General features: G+C 42.4%; 1 protein-coding gene across 3 annotated transcripts in view; it reads right to left on the reverse strand.

Annotated features, from left to right (window-relative positions):
• GRB10 (growth factor receptor bound protein 10) overlaps positions 1–23,017 on the reverse strand; it is a 150,627-nt gene that overhangs the window by 122,005 nt on the left and 5,605 nt on the right. Inside the window, exon 3 of one of the 3 annotated variants that reach the window (XM_080582265.1) lies at positions 8,330–8,379. The exons of the other annotated variants lie outside the window; for them this stretch is intronic. The gene's annotated coding sequence lies outside the window, so the exon portion shown is untranslated. The remainder of the gene's footprint in view (positions 1–8,329; positions 8,380–23,017) is intronic. 3 annotated transcript variants of the gene reach the window in all.

A 23,017-nucleotide genomic window follows, 5' to 3' on the forward strand; every position in this document is an offset into this window, starting at 1 on the left:
CTCCAGGTGTAGCCAAAATGCCTTCTGTAACATCTCATCCTACGTACCAATGTATTTTAACCCACAAAACACTTCTACTCCAAGCCTGGAACCCACCAGGTCCAATCTGCATTCTCCCACTCCCGAGGCTGTCCAACTGATACTGGCAGCAGTAGAAAGGAGCGGGAAGACAGCGCATAAGCATCCCCACGCACAACATCGTTTCAGAGACTGCTGTACATTGTCTACTGAAACAAATCTATGGCTGTGCTGTGTCCAGAACTGACCACAACTCTACTACAGGATAGGAGAAAAAAAGGCATGTGCCCTATGGAAACAGGGTAGAAAGGAAACAAACCCCTGCACTGTCACGTCGCTCAGCAGAGAGAAATGAGCATTGCTTACATGCAATTTGTCTTACTCCAGGCTAGCTATCTAGAAGAGGTCTTAGTCCAAACCCCCGCTCCCTCTCGATGACCTCAGGTGGTCCCTTCCGACCTAAATGATTCTGTGATGTGCATATCTGGAGTGCCTACTTCTCTCCACTGACTACAAAAGGAAGTTAGAAAACTGGCTCGGATATAAACATCTACAACCTGTACACTCAAAATCAGCCAGAGGAATCCCTCCCCGGGTGCACAGGACTGCAACTCCAAACTCTCAGCACCTTAACAAGACTGACAATAATGACAAACCCATTCCAAGGCTTAGTCTGTGTTCTGCAGAAGCTGATCCTGACACAGCTTCAGCTTCTTCCAGCAGCTTTTAAGGCTTAATTTCAATGTATGCGCACATATATACATGTGTAAATACATATATTACACACACATTTGAACTCTAAGTACATGATGAGCTTAGCAGCAGCACGGAATACAAAAGAGAATCCCTTCAGCTGACATGGCAGAACTCAGCATTGTGAATGCTCTACCTTATATATATGCAATATATAGCTCAGTACTCTTGAATTTCCTATACTGTTTGAGGCAGCAAAGATGAGCTCTCTGGAAAAAGCCTGAGTTTCAAGTAGTAAATTTCCAATTGCTATTGTTAATTGATGAAAAAGCTATTTAAAAATGTTGCTTTTCTCTTCTTTTGTATTTTGATCTATAGAGGCATTCACTCATTAATAAAATCAGATTTGACAGATGCATCAGAAAAGCCTCTACTTTCATTTCAGCCTCACTAATCACCAGTACTACTATATTAAAACTCAGTTTTAATGAGATGGCCTCATGCAACTCTCTGATTTCGACAAATCTTTACCACAGGTTTTCACGTTGCTTTCCCTCATTGGAAGAGGACAAATGTTCCCTTCACCAAAAATTCTGATACTTACAGATCTCACAGAGATCCCTAGCTTGTAATATGCTTTTCCCCTTCACATGGGCAGCAGTATCACAGAATTTGCTACCAACACCTGGCACTCTTTTTATGGCTCTGCTGGTCTTCAGCCAATTCTGCTATGGCTTCGAAGCCATCATACATCTGTTTTCTACAACATCTTTGCCTACATGTCTCTTCTAGTCCATGAAGTCGTATAAGTCAATAGCTTAAAATAAGGCAACAGCATTTTCATGAGAACTCTAAGCTCTTCATTATGCAAAACAAACAAAAAAAACAACCAACCAAAAAAAAAACCTTTTCTACCCCAGAACACAAGAGTAGCAGAAGTTTATTGAAGGCAGATGCCTCTCAAGAGCCAGAGCTGAGAAGGCTACTCCACAGGGATGAAGTGCTTTTTTCCATGGTGCAGGAGATGCCGTGGTTCCCGGAGAAGCTTCCAGTTGTAAACCGCCCTGGTGCTGTCTCCTAAACTACAGTCATACCATCATACTCTGTTCCTGCTGAAGTGCAACCCTCTGTGTAACAGCAAGTTGCCCAATACAGCATTTTGGTAAATTGCAGTGTGACTACTCAGAATGGTGAGGTTAGTGGCAAGAATAACAAGGCTATCATTTTTCCCATGATTGCAAGCAGCAGTACTGGCCAGAAAACATCTTGCAGCTAAAGAAGTGTAGGGTAGTAGAAAACCACTGACAACAGATGGACAAGTAGAAGTACTAAGCAAACCAAGATAAAAAAAATAACACACCTGAACTTCTCCCGTGGTCTGAGAAATAGAAAATCATGACTGCTTTCTATCAGACTTTGATGATAGATCCCTCACAATCTTTTGATACAGACATCTGTCTAGCAGGTTAAGCCTGTTAAGGTTGAATGCCTTGAGAGATTTTGTTTGTTTTTAAAATGCCTTGGAAAGAGAAGAATTGCTTCACTTTTGTGCCAAGTGAGAACACAAACCCTTCCCTGAGCAGAGATCATGCATGCCAAGAAGGACTAGGCTCCTAACCCAGCACTTGGGCATCACTAAAGCCTTCATTCTCTGGAAGAAAGGTACAACACAGCTGCAGAGGAAACGATCAGCGAAGTTAACAGATCACCCAGCACGGTCAGGCAAAATGAAGTCAGAATGGGATTCCTACTTGTTAGTAATCACAGGAGGATATTTCTTTACACCAAAATGGCTTAATTTGAATGAATGTTTCTGAGTGAAGTTCAGGACATTCTCTGTGATTTGAATCTCTTTCATTTGTAAGTTTTTCCTGCAAAACATTAGCAAAGGGTCCACAGGCATTAGAAGGCAGTTATTCGTAGTGCTGCCTCAGCAACCCCTTGTAGAAACATGGGGCTGGAACACACGCAGGTGCTCCCTTGCCGTCACGCTTCAGGAGCTTATGGAAATAACAGTCAGTCAAGACGCAGCAGATTACCCCCCCCCCCATCTCACAACAAGAGCTAAACCAGTTAAGATCCAACAGCAGTTGAGGAAAACCAGCTTTATTTGACACCAAAAAGGACAGAAAAGGCCGCGGGGCCTGCTGCAGCACTGAGGCAAAGGGCCCACTACAACCAAGGCCGCGCTGCGAGCCACCCATGCATGGCAGTGGGTTTGTGCCATGCCCCTGACTAGACATGCAGGTCCTGCTGCTGGCACCATGATCATCTTCAGCACACAGCTCTCGGGCCGAGCACTGCTTGGGCAAGTGGCAGGTCACCCACATGGGGCTGGCAAGGGAGTGGTTAACAGCACGAATTTCACAAGCCCGCAGTTACAAAACAGATATGAGCAAGTCCTCTGCTAGCAATTACAACTCCAGCTTTATTTTATTTTTCCTAGTATAGGAGCAGATGTTGCAGTTATTCGAAGGTTTTCACAACCTTAATTGTTGACCTTAATTGTTGTTAATCTTTCCCATGCAGTGGAGACAGACAGACGCCACCCGTATTTTCTGAAGAAGATAGTGTCCTGCGGGGTATGAGTAATAAAAGACAGTATTGTCTGCCTTCTCCCTCCTGCATGAAATAGACGGGTATTAGGATTGGCCAGCAGGATGGAAGGAAAAGGACAAATGAATGACTCAGCGGTTTTATTTATTTTTCGGAGGATGCATCTGCTATGACACCGAGGTTTCTTCCCCCCCGCCCCGCGCACAGGTGACTTTTCCAAGCGTCAGCAAAGGAAGTGCTGCATTTAGACTTTAAGACGCCTGAAACAGCTGATACACAAAGCACCCTGTCCACCTCATTGAACACCGTTGAGCTGTAGTATTAAGAAGCAAAGTGTTGTGTTTCACAGGGCAATATTAGGTTTCATAAACAAGTTCTCACAGCGGACAAGAAAGCAGCATTTCGGCATGCGCTTGGGAACATTGCTAGAGACGCACCAGAGCTTCCCAGGTCGCTTCCTTTGCTGGTGGGAGGCTTGCCGCAGACTTGCTCATCTGTGAAAGTTTTTTTACTCCTCTTTTTCCTGCAGAACTTCCATTCTGTTTTCTAACCAAGAAGTACGTCCCCGCGCCTCTGTTCTGCCAAGTGTACTTGAAGACGTTAACTCGGTGTCCCAGTAACCTGAGAAGAGGCAACACTGAAGCGGGACACTGAAGTTCAGACGTGAAACACAGGATGTACTGATGCTGCAAAAGGCACTCCTCCTAACCTAAGACATAAGCCCCAAAAGTCAGGATAGGAAAGATCAGTTTCATGTTTATGTTTAGCTTCAGACAAATGTTCAGAGTGGACTTGGATATAAGACCAGACTGGAGTAGAATCCGCTCTCTGTTTTAATGCAAACCACAGTAAATCAAACATTTTCTTCCTCTCACTCCAAAACTCACCTTACCTGCCTGAGTCTTAAAGGCTCCTTGACAGTAAGAAAATATAAGGAACCTACATCTCCTAAGGACCATTTTTGTTTTATTACACTTGCTCATTAAAAAAAGAAAATATAAAAACAAAATCAGTAAGTCAGTCTCCAAAAGCTTACCAGACACCATAAACTAAGCAACTGCTGATAGAAGACATTTTAGGGAAAGTGTTAAAAGACAGAAGTTACTAGAATGGAAAGAATTCAGCCAAGTTCTCTGAACGAAAACATCAAATTGCCAAGCTATTAATTGCTATTTAAACCCTGTCATACCTCAATTGATTTGGACACAGCATGGAAGATGGTATGTTCAGATCAGTTTTCAGAACAGACTTCAAACTAAATCCAGGGAACTGGAAAAGAATCAGGAAATGACTTCTATATCAAAAGAGCTAGTTAAAAGAAGATAAAATAGACACGAATAAATGTGATGGTACGAGGAAGAGTCAGTACAGCTTTTGCACGAATTATGACTCAAACCTACCCAAGTTTTGTGATACTGTAAGGACAAAGACATTCAGACAGATTTCTTAACCAAGGACTCTCAAAAGAACCTGAGCTGCTGTAGTTTGCAGGAGTGGTTCCCCACCTTAACTGCCTACTGAAGGATAAGAAATAAGAGGTGGGAAAACACAGCGAGTTTTTTTCCACAGGAGTTGGCTCAGGAGTCATCCCTGTTGCCATTCTTCTCAATGGATACACAATCTAAAAGATGACAAACAAAAAGGTGATATGAAGTTGTTGGCAACATGAAGTATTCAGACACCAGAGCTGGAACTTCATGCAAAGCACAGTGGAACAAACAGGCATCTGAAAGCACAACTCTGATTTAATTTCCATAAATTCAAGCCAATGTATAAAAAGAAAAATAACCCTATCCTTGATTATCATTGCAATAACTATCAGGAGTCTTAAGTTTTGTTTGAAAGCATCAACTTGATGTTCAAAAGAAGGCAGACTAACTCACATGGAAATACAGCATTAAGAATTAAGGAATTGCTGCAAGCAAAGCAAAATCATGACAAGCCATTAAACCCAGGGCACACCCACTTCTTGAAAACTGTGGGCTGTTATGACACTAAAAGAGTAAAATAGAATTAGAAAAAGTACAAGGGAGAGGAATTCCTAAAGCAGAAATCAACACATGGATCTTTCAGCTTGGAGAAAAAGAGAAAAGACAACTAAGGGAGAAGAGAACAGATAACATCTCGTCAGTTATAAATGGCACGGGCAAAGTGCCCAGAGAATTGACTATTCCCTCTCAAAAGTCAGAGGTAAGTAAGAGATCTAAAGTGGTGAAGAAGTAGATAAGAAACATGACTTCTGAAAAATCGTTTTGACGGGATGATCATACCCATGTGTTAAAATAATTTAGGCTAAGCACTACAGAAAGCTCGTCAAGGGATAGCGACTACACTAATGTAGATGCATAGTCCAGAGAACCTTGTTGTGGATTACTATGAAGCAAAAGGGTCTGAAAGCCAAGAAAAAAAACTCTTCTCAGGTTTTCCACCTAAGCAGCTGCTACTGACAGCCCAAGGACACACAAAATTGTTCTTGGTTAACGTGTGATCTGGTGCTCTACAGCTTCACCCATCGAGATAAACAGCCAAAACTATGCCCACTCTTACACAGGTTACTTCCCTTCTTGGAGAGCTTTCCCAAAGGAGCCCTATAACAATTCCGTTTTCAAACAAAGAAACCAAGACAGACAGAAAGATTTGAGGTCACCAAGCACAGGCACCAGCAGAAGGCAGGTTTCTGAGCCAAGAGCTCTCCAACTCAGGACCTCGCTATTCCCAGCACCCCTGTGCTTGAGGTCACGTCCCCCCATCACAGACCACAGGACAAAGGACTGCTTGCCCCTCAGACAGACTCATTAACAGAGTACTTCCACATGAACTTACTGATGATTCAATTAACACTGTCAGCTCTTTTTTTAACTTAATATTCCGAGCTATGAATTGCAGGAGCTAGACATGAACCTCACCACTATCATGACAGAGAGCTGGAGGGACCACCACCACATCACAGAGGTCAAGAAGTGCAGCCTCAGCACCACCACACTGTGTCCTCCAGAAGATACCACACCAGATTTGCACCTTTATTTAAGGGATTTGCACCTTTAACAATTTGGCACAGGCTTAAAAACCGCAGTTGCTAGGCATCCTCCATATAGCATTTACTTTTAACAGCAAGTCCTGCAGACTGCTGCAGTATGCAGAAGGTAGAATACATATAGCTCGTGAGTTGACAAGCACATGCCTAAAAGCTAGCTCTACACAATTCAAAACACGAACTTCTTCACTGGGGTATCTCTCCCCCACGATTTCTGTGGGAATTTACTGCACCTGGGATGTGCCATGTTTCAGCATTGATTATAAAAGGTGCTATTTTCATACCAGGCATCTAGAGAGACTCTTCCTTTACATTTCAGGCCAGGACATAAGAAAATCTAAGTCTAGGATTTGAAAGAACATGAAAAAACCTGCAAAAGACAGGTGAAGTCCTCCTGAAATCACAACACAAGTCCAACACTGCACTGAAAGCAGTTAAGAGTCGGCAGTTGAATAAGGCCTCAAACTCTTCTTTTATCAGCTTTTTCTTTTGAATAAAACAAAAAAATGACTTCCAAAATAGCACGAGAGTCACAACACCAAAAAGATTCTGGCTTTTTCATGTTCCCAAAATAGCTTGCTAGAAAGATATCTACAAAAATAGACGTTCTAGGTGCGTTCAGCTTTCATCTCGAGCATCATCACAATTCTATCCAACACGGCATTTGCATAAGGGTACATCAAGTGCTACCTCATCCACAGCCCTGTTTTGACAAGGAGCTGAGAACTGGGACCGAATGCAACTGATGGCTTCAAAGCACTTCAGTACCAGAGGATTCAGGTGCAGGAGTACGCATGTTCCCTCCCCACCGCCCCATGCACAAATGAAGTCAGATTCCTATAACTTGTCTCGCTGAAGTCTGATCTAAGAGAAGGTGGCAGTAAGCAGCATCACCAAAAGCAAAACCATCTTGGAGAAACTGCTGATGTGTAAAATAATGTTTTGTTTCAGATGCTTAAACGTGCGAGTTATTTATTTTCACTGTACTTCTTGATGGGGGAAAGCAAGCAGCAGCAGCACGTTTCAGGAACCATGCTCCCTTCTCCTCTGTCCCTCGTAGGCAAAGCAGGGGAAGAAGACGAGTCCCTCTGCTCCTCATGTCAGCTGGGTCCCTTCTCCAGACGGGTCCCTCTGCTCTTCATCTCATCCTCAGCACTTCCTCCCATTACCCTTCTGCAGGGGAGGGCAAGGCTTGCTAGCTGCGCTGGAGAGGGCACGGCGCTGCCACTCTCACCTCCCACACCCTGCCTTCTAGGAATTTCCCGTGTGGCTGCTGCAGGATTAGGAGCCACAATGCTATTAAACAGTGCATTATCAAAATCTGAAGAAAAGTACACAAAGTATCGCTGAAGAGAAGGATTTTTATTTTTTTTAAACCTCTGGAAAAGCATCTGAGGAACACATGGAGGAAGCAGTGTGAAAACTGGCAACTTCGCAAGCAAAACAGTAGGGTTTACTTGCACGTTGCACTCTGCCTACTACTTTAGATTACTGATTGCAGAGCAACAAGTTATTCTCTCCCTAATTGGGTCCCAGTCTAAAATAGTCCTGTTATTTTTAGTATAGTACTTAAGTATCTGAACCGTGGCCTGTACTGCAAAAGCTGGCATGTGTCCCTGGCCATACCAGAAATTCCGATATTAAACAAGAACACACATGCCACATATCTAGGCCAACTTTTTCTTCTTCGTTGTCTTTAGTGGGCGACTTTAAAGACTTTAAATGCTAACAGCAGGCCAAAAATGGCACAGGCTTATTCGCTAATGCTGCATTTAAAGCCTCTCTACCAGCTACTGTGTGACAGAGGAATCAACGCAGCAAGAAAAGAGCACAGAGCTGGATGGTGGTGGTGGAGGGCTTGATAACATTGATTAATTTTTTAAAAAAGTCAATTTGCTCTTAGCAGGATAAGGTATAGATAGAAAATGAAAACAGGAGCATTTCACTTCTGTTTTGCTTATTACAAGTCTGCACAAGTTCTGAGGCACTGGAAGAGACGAGAAACCATAAATGTATGCTGCAACTCACCCCTCTTCTGTTCCCTTCCATACAGCACATATAGTATTGGTAAGTTTCAACTATAAAAGAAACAAAAGGCCTGTGTTAAACCTGTTTACACACACACAGGAGGATAATTATGTAAGCTGTGTCTAACAAACAATATGCTACTGCAGAAGAAGCAAGAGAAGATCAAAGCAAGACTTGCTTGTGTTTCCAAGTCAGTCGTCCCACTTTCCATCAGAAGGGTGACAACTGTCCTGCAACGTGATAATTCTGGGGCACAAAGAGCAGAATAAGATCTGAAATAGCCTCAGGCTGTTCCAATGAAGAATATACCTGCCTCATGAGCTTACTGCCTCTTAGCTTGGGCTATCACTGTAAATTCATTTTTGTTAGACAAGGAAGAACAGGTTTCCATGAGGAATTCACTCTGCCCTTTTATCGTGCATTTTGGAGAAAGGAAGTCAACTCCCTGGAAGAACTTTCAAGAGAAGATCCTAACGTGAAAGGAGACTGCCAGCCAACGAAGATTTGTTAGTGTCTATTACCACTAGACCATCTGTTCTTGAAACTGTACGTTCCTTTTCTGAAGGCTTCTTATTTTATGAACAGTTTTATTATTGTTCACTGTCTCCACTCCATAAGCATCCCCTTATCCAACATGTTTCTAGATCTGGTTATGACACATGACCAAACCTCTAGTTAATCGTATGATTATCTAGTCATTTGGGGTTCATCGGTATACTTAAGTACTTTCCATTTTAAACAATTCTAGTCTTAGACAGCAGCAGAAGCACCACATATAAAACCTTATAAAGCTTCTGAATTATGGCTGAGCTGATCAGAGGCACCAAATAAATGATGTTCTCAAACCCAAATTTGACAAAAACCAGCTAATATGAAGATTCAACCTTTAGGCATTCGCCCATTAACCTTTTCAATGGGCTGATTCTGGATGAAGGAACTCGCCTTTGTATTTTAAGACAGCTTTCTGCCATCGATTGCTTGCTTCCTTATCTCCGGTTTTTAATTGGCTTCCAGTTAATCCTCAGATCCTAGACGTCTAAGTTTTGTTGTTGCCTGTACATGGCCAAAAGCAAGCAACAGTTAGTTGTTCTCCCCCACCAGCTACACAGGTCATACCAAGTCCCTTCACCTGCACTACAGTGCAGCACTGAAAAGAGCAATAGCCTGAAGACAGTTATTGCAATACCAAAATTAGTGAAGGTGAAACAAGAGACATTAAAAAGCTAAATAAATAAAAAAGACTCAATTCTACAGCAATAAAATAATGATCAAGGAGGTTAGACCGCTCACCACTTTCTCCAGAAAGCTACAAACAAGAAGGCCAAGACAAACAAACAAAAACGCTAATACTGGTGATGTTACCAATGAAAAAAATAAAACAGATTCAATACTTCGTAGATAAAAATATTCTCTCAAATTAGCTGGTTTTGATTAAATTCAGTCATGAACACATTGATCTGTTTGGGTTTCTCTTTAAGCTTTAAACCATTAGCAACTATTTTTCAGAGTCCATAGAGGATTGATGAGGTAACAGAGGCTGGAGAAGGACAAACTATGATATCTTGAAGAAGTGGGAGCTGAAAGGAGTGGAAAGAAGAACCTAAAGAATGATAATTGTTGCTTATTTGCACTAGGATTGCTGTTAAACCCAACTGTTAGCACTAAGAAGAAAATAAGAGATCAGAATCAACAAAAACTGATTGTTAATGGGTAAGCCAGGTCAAACCAACTCAACTTCCAACTATGGCAGAACAGTATTTCAGGAAGACAGAAACCAGAGACACAGAAACTTGAAATTCGCAAAAACACGTCAAAAGATGCAATCCACATCTTTATGAAAAGTCAGAAAAACTTTGCCGTATAGTAAACAATGAAAATGACCATCTTATGGTAGATTGGAAAGGGACTGGTAACTGTATGTACTTACTCGCTCACACGGAAAGACTCACAAAATAGTCTTGACATGCCGAATAACCTCTGCAGAGACCTGCCCTGCTCCCACACTACTCTAATACTAACACTGTAGATAACGAAGAAAATGACACTCATTAAACTCAGGGTAGCTGCTAATTTAGAAGAAACTGCCAGCTTGCTGGAAGACTGAATTCAAAGTAAGTTTTACAAACTGGAAAATTCTCTGTTGAGAAAAAGGCAAATACCATACCGGAATGTATAGAGGAACATATGTGAGAGGCATGAAGTAACAGTTCTGTTCTACTCATAGCCGATAAAGCTTCCAGCATGATGCTGTATCCAGTTTTCAGCAAATTTCAAAAAAAGATCAACTGGAAAGACTCCAAGCAAAAGCAATAGGAACATCACAGAATTAGAAAAACATGACATCTGGGAGAAAAAAAAAAAAAAAAGAAGAATGAACCAGAGTTCTGGAGTTTAGCCAAAGAGAAAGTAAGGGTCAAGATGATATCCTTCAAACATATAAACGCCTGCTGCAAAGAAATAGGAAAGAGTTCTCTATGTCCACAGCTTTCAGAACAAGAAACAGAAAACAGAAAAAGCAACAAAGAAGATTTAGGGAAACATCACTGGGTGGAGTGGCAGTGAGGGTGTGGTGTGAGGGTATTGAGGAAAGAGGAAAGAAAAACACCAAATCAAAATTGCTAAAAGGAAAAAACCAATGAGTCAACAGACAGACTGTCTGGAGAGTATGTGGAGTTTCCCTATCACTGTCACCAAACTGTCCAAAAAAAAAAAAACCAAAAAAACCCACCACAGCTATACTTCAGCTTTTCATTGACTAGTTGACCTCTCTAAAATCTCCTTTCCAGATCTAGGACTGTGCTGTGCAAGAAATAAGCTTAAAACCAATATGTTGCATCTCTTTCTTATAAGGACATTATCCAAAAATGAGAATGCCAACAAGGTGCATGCCAGCTGCAACTTTCCAAACTGAAATACCTTCAAAGAAAGCCAATCCACTGCAAACTGCGTGTGTTAAAATATCTTTTCTAGAAGTCTAACCGATGTACTTGCCTCTTGACACAAGGACCCAGCTATGTCCCAACACTACAAACAAACCAGAAGCTGACAACAAAGAGGTGTGCGGCCAACAGCCCCCCAGAGAGAACAGCATTGGGAATTTTACTCTTGAGTCTCTGTTCTGTGTCCTCCAGAGTAGAAACACCACTTTGCCTCCACTGCCCTGAACGTTTTTTATAAGCTTAGCCACAATCTATGAGCTGCAGATCAAAATCATGAGGTTTCACTGGCTGTCAGGTTTTTGACGGGTACAAAGAGTGGTGAAATTTCTTCTTCCAGAGGAGTGTGGAAAAAGATTATCTATATATGGCTACTACAGCACAATTAACTGAAGTTAGCACTGCAAGATGCAACCCTACCACTCTGCAGCTTGGCATTAACACTTAGCAAGCGGGTCTGAAGGTTAGGAAAAGAAGAAAAACCCACACCTCGGTCTTTTCAGTGTTTTTTGCTCATGAATCGTGAGCACTGAGCTGTACCCATCAGCATATACCAAACCACATTTATATTTGTTCTATGTAAATCCCTGGGGAATATTTAGGGAAAACAAACTCTGATTAGACATAGCTGCAAGCACTATCATCTTACCCAGCCAATTTTCTCTCCCCAGCTCCCCCCACATACACCACAGCTTGCCTTCCACCATTTACAGCAATGGAAGTAGCCTGGGACGTGCATTTTACAAATCTCCCAAATCCGCTACTCCTGGGTACAAGACTCTGCTTAGACTTTAACCATGCAACTGGAAGATATTTAAGGAAGCCACAGAGGCTTAAGGGTGGCTTTGGAATTGCATTTGCTTTATATCATACAGCGTCAAAAATAAAGTTATTTGCCATCCTTTCTTGAGTACAGCAGAGAAAGATGCTGATTCAGGGAAAAAAAGTTAAGGCTGTTTAATGCAGTTTTTCTTAGATCCACCAACCTGATCTAACCGCTTCTTGTTTTAAGAAATAGGGATTTATGTAAATATCACAGCAACAGCAAGGAGGATCTGCAAGTTGAGATCAGGTTTCTATGCACAGGAGTGGCCCGCTGTGGATTGACCAGATTAGCACCAGTGCTAACCCTCACTATCAGGAACGACTCCCCACTCCCTGCTTTGCATCTTCACGACTGCCGATACCAGGATCTTGGAGTCCTAGGTTGACAGTCTGCAAAGCCAAATTATCAGTCCTTCCTAAAGACGGACAGGGCTGGGGGAAAAGAAAATAAAAAAGTCATCAATAGGTGTAGACATTTTAAGTCAAGATAGCTGAGCAGCCATTGCCATTTCATAGAGTTTAAAGGTGCCATCGCTTGCATTCAGACCAGAAGCATTTTTCCTTAGCCACCTCACTGTGTGGTAAACCCTGAGATTCTTGGCTGTCCGAATTGCCACCAGACCACAGGACATGGCAAATAAACATCTACTCAAAAGTGACACTTGTGGTTTAGAGCAGGACTGAAGTCAGGCCAAATTTTAGATGTGAATTAGCTACCTGTATCGCAAGTGGGATGTTTACCACACATTGTGGTATAAATACTCAGATCTCTGCTGCTTTTTTTCTTCTTCCTAACACTTCCTCCACATTTGAAAAGGCAATCATCATCTCAGAGAATTTAATTTCCACAAGCTGGGATGTAGAAGAAAGTGCAGAGCAATGCAGTGATCACACTGGTAAAGCACTGCTCCCTGAAACACAGAACCCCAGCAAGGGCTCCAAGAAAGAGGGCAGCTTTACTCTGAAGAGATGATCAGTTCTTGGCATTGTCACAGCCATGGTCTAGCCACCCCGTGAGCTAAGACTCTCCCCCATCCCAGCTCCCATACACCACATCATCTTTACCCGAGGGCTGGGGGGAGAAGCCTGCTTTACCCTCTCTCTGTCCCTCCGTCACACTGGAACTACCTACATAGCCATGGGTATCAGTCTGATTCCTTCTCCTCTCACATTGCTGAGAAATGGGTGCACTGGAAAAGTCAAGTCAATTAACAAGCTTGAAGCTGTGTCAATATTGCCTTCATGCCTTCTTTCCTAGGCTCTCAACATGTCTCCCAAACACTCTCCATTAGAGTAGCTTTCTCTCCTCCTCTCCCTGTCTGCTGCTGCAAGCTAGCATTGTATCTATTTCTTCTTTTGCAGTAAGAATGACAGTAAAATGCCAGGAAACATTTCTAGTTGATGTTCATTTACATCCAAAAAAACACAGTGAATTTATATCCTTAATTATATTTCACATCTTTAGCCTCTATTCAGTTTTTCCTCCCTAACAACAAGATGGCTCAATCCTTTCTTATTAGATTCTTTGGTGGGGGCAAGGATACTTTGCAGCGCTTTCTGCTGGAAGATGGCATTGCAGTTCAAAGCTTTCTTGGTTAGGTCAGTTTTAGGAGATAGCTGCTTTGGCTTATACAAATCTGGTTATTTCTTCGTTGTCCAGACAAGGCTTTAGCTTTTTACTGCCATGCTACAAAATCATCCTCGTGATAAAAAACACTTGCAATCTATGCTGCACAAAGGCAGCTATAGACTCTTCTAATTAAAGTGGCAGAAAGTCATTAAGATTCATTTAAGCTAGCTAGGGTATTTGGTTAATTTTAAACTAGTGGATTTCAGAGGCAGCACCTCAGGTGCAAGTCCTGAAGTCCATTGGTTTTCTAGGAACTTCATTCCATGTTGTAATGGTACCAGGTAGCATAAGTTACCTAGTCACACCAGCAGTTTTTAAAAAGGACACCAGAAGACTGGAAAGAAAGAAACTGAAGTTCTCTCCTCCAAACCCCCGGACGCCACACATGGTTGCAGCACTGTAAGGCTCCCAAGGTATCACAGAGCCTGACGGACCCCAAAGCCTTGCTTAAAAACCATCTCGGATTCATAGTCGGACACAGACGAGTTCTGTGCAAACAGCGCTACTGAAAGGCTTCCACATAAGGTCCCAGCAGTGCCAACAAAGTGTCCAATGAGTGTGGGATGTGGACAGTTTTAGTCTTAAGGAACCGCAGGAGATATGCTCCATGAAGCGGCCGCATAATAAAATACAGTCGGAGTACTACTCCACTTCCTAATCCAGTAAACTTCAGTTGAAACCATGCTGATGATGCACTAAACTTGACTTGCACAGATGGATGTTTATGACCCTAGGAGAAGCGATGCATTCTTCCTTTATCCTTTTCCCTTGCGTTCCCACCTTCAACACTACATCAGTCGTGGGCTCTATCTACAGATTAGTTCTAAAGCCTTCACCAAACTCCAGTGCACCACTGAGCTACTTCAATGTTCATTAAAGAGCATTGCTCCTCCATGAGCAAGTCTCCGATATCCATAAAATATCCCAGAAGCTCTGTACTTTCTGTACAGAGAATCTATATTCTCTACCATAAAAACTTGCTTTGACTTTTTGACTTAGTGTCAGCACAGCACACTAACATAGTGCAAAACACAAGTGGAAAACTGCTCTTACTGCAAGATCCTTTCTTTTTTTAGCACACCTATTGCCTTTTCAAGACAGCATAAACTTGCCTGGATTCAGTGAGAACTACTGGAGATGAGCTCTGTTTTGCCTTCAAGAGGGACTGATGCGGGAAGAGATTATTAATCTTTCAGACATTTCCTCTTCTACTTCACAACATTGCTGCTTACCACCAACTCCAGCTCACTGCAGTTAGTCACCACTGGGGACTTCTGGCAGCTCTCCCAAGGCAGAGATGCGCATACCCCACCCAGCCCTGGACCTCCAGAGAGAAATGGGGTGTTTGGGTAGCAGGGAGGGGGGACAGCATGGCCACAGGGCTGCCGAGAGCATGACAGGGACATTGCTGAAGAACTGCTTGGAGGCAGCCCTGGCTGAAGGACGGGAGGGGGAACAGAGAAAGCTGCTTTGAGAACCTCCCCTCTTTCCACACGGCAAGCCAGGATTTCAAAGAGTTTGCAAGCTCCTTACACAAAGCACACATTCTTTGTCTGGCCTCAGACAATTACGGCTGCAGACTCAGAGGATACTCACATACTCACACGAAGAGGTGAAGTAAGCGCAGCTACTGGATGAAAGCATCGCTGCCCACACAGAGCAATGATTTATGGCTCAACCATAGGTTTAGGTAAAAATTCACTCTGACCACACCGCTTGAACACAGATCTGTACTCAAACATTGACTTTAGACAAGCCACAGTAAAAAAAAAAATAGAGGAAAGTCCCATGGATGCTTCTCTCTGGCTGGGTAAGTCCTCCCGCTGAATCACTGCCAAAGTCATTATAGAAATGACACTGCTGAAGTCAAGCAGACAAGTTGGCTACATCTCCGTTGAGAAGAGGAAGAAACCTGGCGTTCGTATGCAGCCATGTCAGTGTGCCCATAAAACTACTTCTGTCATTCGTGACTTCCTTCATCTCCATAGCCCAAAATCCGAATACAGCGATACGAAGGGATTGAAGCATTATGAGCAGCATTTGTTATAAAACCTGACCTTCACTCAGTAGCTGGTAAGCTAGTATAGAGCATTCAGGATACAAGGGGTGGCAAAAACATTGAATATGCATTTTTCACTCTCCAAATGACTTTGCAAAAAGACAAAACATGATCTTAGACTGACACAGACCCTTGTGATGAAGGCTCAAATCAGATTTCCTCCTCAGAGCATCCAGGAGTTTTCATTCAACAGCATAGGTACCTAGCCTGAAAGACTGAGCCAGTCAAGTAGCTCAACATTTTTGGGGTTAAACTTATAGCAAATTTCAGATACGTTTCTGAAGAGAAACAACATTTACCACTGTGCAATCAAGAAGCTAAGAACCCAAATTCCAGCTCTTCACAAATTCTGCTCAGCAAAACAAAACAAAGCCATGATCTGTCACCCTCCACCAAAAATGATCCCATATTTACAAAGTAACCAAAGATGATTCTTCACTTTTACCACAGGCAAGAATAGTAACTGAAATTACTAAAGAAGCATCTTATTTTGCTGTTCCTTTGTGGGTTTTCTTTTTCATGCTAGAACATATTAGCTTTAGCAAGGCTGAGAAACTTGCAGCCTATCAAAGGCATCTCCTCAAGAGTTGCAGGAGTTTATGAGCAAGATCTGCTCAACAACCAAAACCATTTCCTAGTAGACAAAAGCGGTCATCTCTAATACCTTTATCTGACTTTTGCTGTAGAGACCCCTTTCCATAGGAGCTGAGTGGCTGAACCAGCTCGCAGGCAACCCTGGGACTGTGAAACTCCAGAACAGTGAAGATGTTACAGGAAAAAAAACATTTTGGCCAGTGACCCTGAAACAAGCACGTTTTACCACAATGGGCAAGTCAATCCAATCTGCAACGTTCCTCATAGCATTGAGGTAAGTATGAACAGCTATTACGCTCAGTATTTCTCATAATATGAATGATGATGGATTTATTACCAGTTACTTCCTCAGTGTTTCTGATTTATGATGATCATATAATAAGATACAGCCACACATTACTTGCATAATCTTCCGAAACTGCGGATGTGCTATTTTTCTTTTTCAAACGTACAAAGCAATAGTAACATTTGTATTATGGCTGAGTTGCTCAACCAAAAATCCCCACCTAGCACTGACACATTTCACGTTCATTTTAAGAAAGCAAAATGCATGTCAGTTTTCTAAAAAAGACCGAAATTAAGACACTGTCACTCAGATCCACATTTCAGGGCTGTATGCAGATCAGACACATAAGGTTAACTCAAGTTCTTTTCTCTAAACCCACACACACTGAAAATAAATAAAAAAAAGACTCCCTTCCATAGGTACCCCTTGCAAATTCAGCCAGCCTCTGGAGATGCTGCAGAAAGCCAGATCTAGTCAGCAGTTTGTTTGCTTGCATAGCTCTGTAACATTTGTTGAGATTCACAGGGGGTGGAAAAAAAACACAAACCTATATTGGGCCTTCAAAAAAAAAATCAGAAGGCTTCCCTGGCTGAGCTGGCTCAGCAGCAAGTCAAATTCTGAATACCAAAAGAAAAGGAGACCCATTCTTCTATTTTATATTTCCCATTTCTTCCCTTCCTTTTCTTGGAAGGACATCTCTTTGGCTGCCCCACTGCATAATTCCAAAAGCTGATCCCATTCTCTAATGCAGAAGAAAACCAATTCACGAAAAAAACAAGCATGCAGAGCAGCTCTCTACCTGGTTTGGGAGTCAGCCATGAGAGCGCATAGCGAATGAGCAAGATGGCACAAGATAAGAGATGTGTTCTGGCAAAAGCGACATCATCTTTCAGTGAGCTCTTCGCATTCCTCACACCTTTTGCCTCTTTTCCAGGGGAAAAGCTTCTTCAACCTTTTCACATCTGCAGATTTTTCACAACAGAAATTTGCATTTCAGCGCTCTAAAAAAGGATAAAAATGACTTGGATCACTTCTGGCTGCGCACTAGCTCCATGAAGCTGTGCTGAGAGCTGCCAAATTGACCTGATAGGTTACTTCACGTTATCTAAAGAATGTCATCTTAGCTCATCTTATTTTAAATGAGATAGACCTGGGGAGCAAACCTTGTAAGAGCTGAACTGCTGGACATTCAGAGGTCAAGAAGTTCTCAGAGAAGAACACAAGCAAATCTGAAAGTCAATTTGTCAGAGCACCAAACTCCTTCCTTTGCTTTGCTTTTCAACATCACCCATTTTGCAAACACCCATGAGAACTTCCCCAACTGCTGGGAACCAGAGTTGAACCACTTGCAAGTAAAACAGGATAACTCATATGTTTACTACAATTAGCTAAGGTTAAGAGGCTAAGACTAGCAAAGCATCTTGCAATGGCATTCTCTACCCAAGACAGTATCAGCAGGACTTTTTTTTTTTTTTTTTTTAAAAAAGGTTACCTGATGATAACTGAAAGTGCTATCACACACCTGAACTCAGCCTGTCACGCACAGCATCAGCTGAAACATCCTTTGCAACACTCCTCTGACTTTCCAATTTTTCCAATTGTTAAAAATGTCATCCACCTTCGCTAGCAAGGAACTCCACCGAGATTTTTTCCTGACCTTTTTAATGTCATCTCTAGAACAAAAAAACGCACATTAAATACAAAACAAGCCTCAGCACACACTGGAGATGCTAGCAACCCAAAGAGCATTTGCACTCCTTGCAGTTCACCTCATAGCCTCCTTGTTTCACTCCCATTAAGTCTTTTCAAAAAGAAAACCAATGTCTCCTCTGAAGAGTGTCATGACTATGGATAATGCTATAATATCCTACCAATTAATAATATCAAAAGCTATCAGTTTATGAAAGTCACATATAATCTGTGATTCTATTTTGATCAGTCATAGAGAATAATACGCTATTTTGATCGCTTACCCCTTATAGAGCCTTCACTAAGAACCATCGCTTAAAAACTGAAGCTAGGTATCTAGCAGCCAGGACAAAACAAACAAACAGAAAACACACACACACACACTTTCAGCCTAAACTTTTTGGAGTTTAGGATTCAAGGATGATACACTTCATCACAAAAGAAAACAAAGCCAAGACTTAAAGCTGATGAGCTTTTTCATAAATTGTTAAAAACACACGTGTTGTGTGTCTAGAGTATGGATCTTGACATTGAATCTGCCTCCAGCGTAAAATTTAGTGGCAAGTAGTATTCTATTCTTACAATTATCCTGCACAGATGCTTTCCTCTGGGAAACTGTTTACTACACTCCTCACTGTGACCAAGTACAGTAACTGGAACATCACAGTTAAAGTAAGACAAGAAAAATAAAGCAACCTGACCCACTGCAAAAGTGTTTGCTGGCACTTGAGCCTTTGTTCTGTAAAATATCAAGGCTTGAATTCTGACATAATCCCCTGACATCTTGGATGATGTCAGCACAAGCAGCTATTAGAATGAAGAATGATCACCCACAAGACATTAATTCGGGAATAATCAATGGCCTTGTAATACATATTCCTCCCTTAACATTCTCCTAAATGGACTTAAATACATTTGAGCCAGAAGGGAAAGCAGGCCTTTTAAGAAAGGCTTTGGCACAAATATAAAATACCACAAGCTTCTGAATTTTTAGCTTCTCAGGCTCCCTGAAGCTTGTGCTTTGATAGAATAAAAGCTACTTATTCCTTTTCAAGGATGTTCAGAGCTTTTAGCAATACACTAAGCAAGACCAACCTGTAGACTTAATACTTCTCCCAGTCCTTCTCTCTTCCCCCTTCCCAAATTCCCATTTAAGGGGAACCTTCTCCTATCTAAATCTCTGCCTTGTAGTTTGGCATAGATGAACAAACGTCATGGGGTAAAAGGAAACAAGAAAGGTCGTGCCCCACTCCATTTACTCCCCCACGTTTATTTTGACTCTTGAAAACTTCTAGTGCAGTCCCTTTTAACATGTAACTATATTGTCCTACTGTCTTCTATTAAAGTTGAGATCTGGGAAAGTTTTCTAACAGTTTTTCCTCTAGAAAAGGATCCAAATCCCTGCTGCCAGTTAGTTCTGAAATCTGAAGCACTCTACAAACACATGATGCACATAGATATATAGCCCAGTTGCAACTCCCTGATCAGGAATATGTTTAAGGGTCCATCTGTTCTGTAACAGAACCATCCACAGTGAAGCAAATTCAGGTAACATTGCAAGAATTCTGTTCCCCGTTGTTTCAAAACGGACACTAGCACTTGAAGATGACCTAGAAAAAACAAAAGAGCTTTGAAAGCTTACTCTGTGCTACGAACCAACAAAATGAGCTGTGATAAAGCTGCAGCCACTTGATCAAGTCATCAGAAACACAGAATTTAGATCCCAGGCATTGAAAGGAGTCTCCAAGTGGTCATCAAGTGCTAACCTCCACCATGAAGTCTCTATGGACTTTCAGATTCTCCCTGCTTATTGATTTTCTCATCAGGGATACATAATAGAAGAATGATAGTGGTGTCATGGAGTATTATCCACCCTTACTTATCTGCAGCCTTCAGCATCCACAGGCTCAGGCTTCACAGCAACCATTCATTTTCTCCAATCTAGCTACTAACACAAACTCTGCAGCAGTAAGCATGAAGGAAGCATAGGAACTGCGCTCTGAATTTACTTTATGAACAAACGTAGAAATCCCTACTACCCCTCAGGAGAAGAGCTCCTTCCCACTCTGCTATAGGTTTACTCAAACTGGATGGCATGGCATTTCCTCTAGGGTTCGCCTGAGAGGAAAGTCATTTCCTATTTTTGTCCTGTTGAGAACCAGAAGAAGCTGGCATTGGTCAAGTCTGGGAAGAATCAGATGCCGGTTTGCTAGTGGTTTAACCAAACATATGTTTACAATTACTCCATTCATCATGACCTGCCTGTGTAAAACTGCCTTTTTGGAATTTGCCCATGTTCATTGGCTTTGGCCTCTGAAAAAAGCTGAAACAGACTCACTAAGAAATACACTCTTAAATTGACCAACAAGACCGTCCAATAGTTAATATTCTAATCATTAGCACAACTGTTGGGCATTAAGATCAATGTATCGGCTATACTTGTTGCTGTTGGCCTACAGGCAACAGCTTAGCAGCAGGAGGGTTAGATAATGGGAAAACCATTTGCAGTCTTCCCCTGGAGTCCAGCACAAGAATATAGCAGAAATAGGACACTGCATTTCTTTCTCAGATACTCTATAATATCAGCCCACAAAAACAGAACACAGACAGTCACAGTGTTCCCCGTAAACTTTTCTAAGGCACTCATCACCTCTGCATACACGGACCACAACTATCAGCATAGTCCCAAAGCATCAAGGATGTAATCACTTGCCAGAAATGACTTAAAGGTTTCTAAAAGGCTTGGGGAAGGAAGAAGTCCCTCACGTTACTTTACTGTATTACTTGCAGTTCAGTTTTTATTATTTGACTTGCTGCTTTCAAATGTGTTGCTAGAAGGTTGAGGGAGGTGATCCTTCTCTACTCAGCTCTAAGGCCACATTTAGAGTGCTGGGTACAGGTCTGGTTTCCCCAGTACAAGAGAGACAAAGGACATACTGGAGCACCTTTGATATGAGAAAAGGCTGAGAGACCTGGGGCTGTTCAACCTGGAGAAGAGAAGGCTCAAGGCAGATCTTACCAATGTGTATGAACACCTGTCAAAACAAAGAAGAGGAGGCAGACTCTTCAAGGAATGAAGAAGAGTCACTCTTCTCAGCAGTGACCACTGACAGGACAAGAGGCAATGGGAACAAGTTAACTTATATGAAATTCTACCTCAACACGAGAAAACACTTTTCTACAGTGAGGGTAATCAAACACTGGAAGAGGTTGTCCAGAGAAGACGTGGAGTCTCCATCTGTGGAGCTACTAAAAACACAACTGTTCATAGTCCTACTCTACCTGACCCTGCTTGAGCAGGAGGGTTGGACTAGATGATCTCAAGAGGTCCTTTTTAACCTCAACGATTCTGGGAAATCAGATGGAGGAAAAAAAAAAATATATGAGCATTTTTTCCAGTTCAGTTTGAGACCACGTCTTTTCCCACTTTGTCCTTCCCTGCTTCACACTTTTTTTTTCCGGATAGAATAAATAAGATTTCTCTCAAGGTGTGAGGCATATTGGCTTGGACTCCTAAGCCGTGGAGTTGTGTTCATAGCTTCCTGTAGAAACTCATATCATTAGGCATCCACAGTGCAAATCCATGCTACTGGATAAGGTCTCCTGCTCTGCTACAAAGACCACTCATTTAGAACAACCAGTCTTTATGATGGTCAGGTTTCGATTTAGCCATTCAGGAATGGCAATATGCATCTCACCACAGATAGCTAACTGGGATGCAATCAGTAAGTTTTATTAGAAGTTCTCTTGGCTTATAACGGAACATTAATACTGTTTTGAAGAACTCATGTGATTCATCCTACCTACACTTTTCTTCAATTCACACATAAGTCTCTGGGCCTTTCCAGTATGAGTTGTTTACTTGTAAAAACCTCAAGAACACACTCAACCTGCTTTCTCCTAACAAGGAATGACTCACCCAGTGCTCTACACCTCATGCTGTAGTAAGAGCATCTTCCAACAAGTTTTCAAGTTCACTGGCTCTTCACCATTAAACAGAAATCACAAAATTGTAGAATGGTTTGGGTTGGAGGAGATCTTTAAAGATCATCTAGTCCAAGTCCCTTGCCATGGGCAGGGACACCTTCCACTAGATCACATTGCTCAAAGCCACATCCAACCTGACCTCAAGCACTAACAGGGAAGGGGCATCCACAACCTGAACAACCTGTTCCAGTGCCTCACCACCCTCACAGTCCCTCCTCATCTTTCTTATAAGCTCCCTTTAAGTATTGAAGGTCTTCTGGGAGCCTTGACAGCAACTTGAATATGAGTCAACAGTGTGCCCTGGCAGCCAGGAGGGCCAACCATACCCTGCGGTGCATCAGACAAAGCATGGCTAGTTGGTTGAAGGAAGGGATTGTCCTGCTCTGCTCTGTGCTGCAGCAGCCTCACCTTGAGTACTATGTGCAGTTCTGGGCACCACAGTATGAGAAGGACATAACACTATTTGAGAATATCCAAAGAAGGGCTACAAAAATGGTGAAGGCTCTAGAGGGCAAGATGTTTGAGGAGCAGCTGAGGTGCCTTGGTTTGTTCAGCCCAGAGCAGAGCAGGCCGAGGGGAGGCCTCATGGCAGCCTGCAGCTCCCTCACGAGGGGAGCGGAGGGGCAGGCGCTGAGCTCTGCTCTCTGGGGACAGCGACAGGACCCGAGGGAACGGCATGGAG

The sequence above is a fragment of the Anser brachyrhynchus genome (genome assembly GCF_964034855.1).
Source record: "Anser brachyrhynchus genome assembly, chromosome: 2".
Lineage (NCBI taxonomy): Eukaryota > Metazoa > Chordata > Aves > Anseriformes > Anatidae > Anser > Anser brachyrhynchus.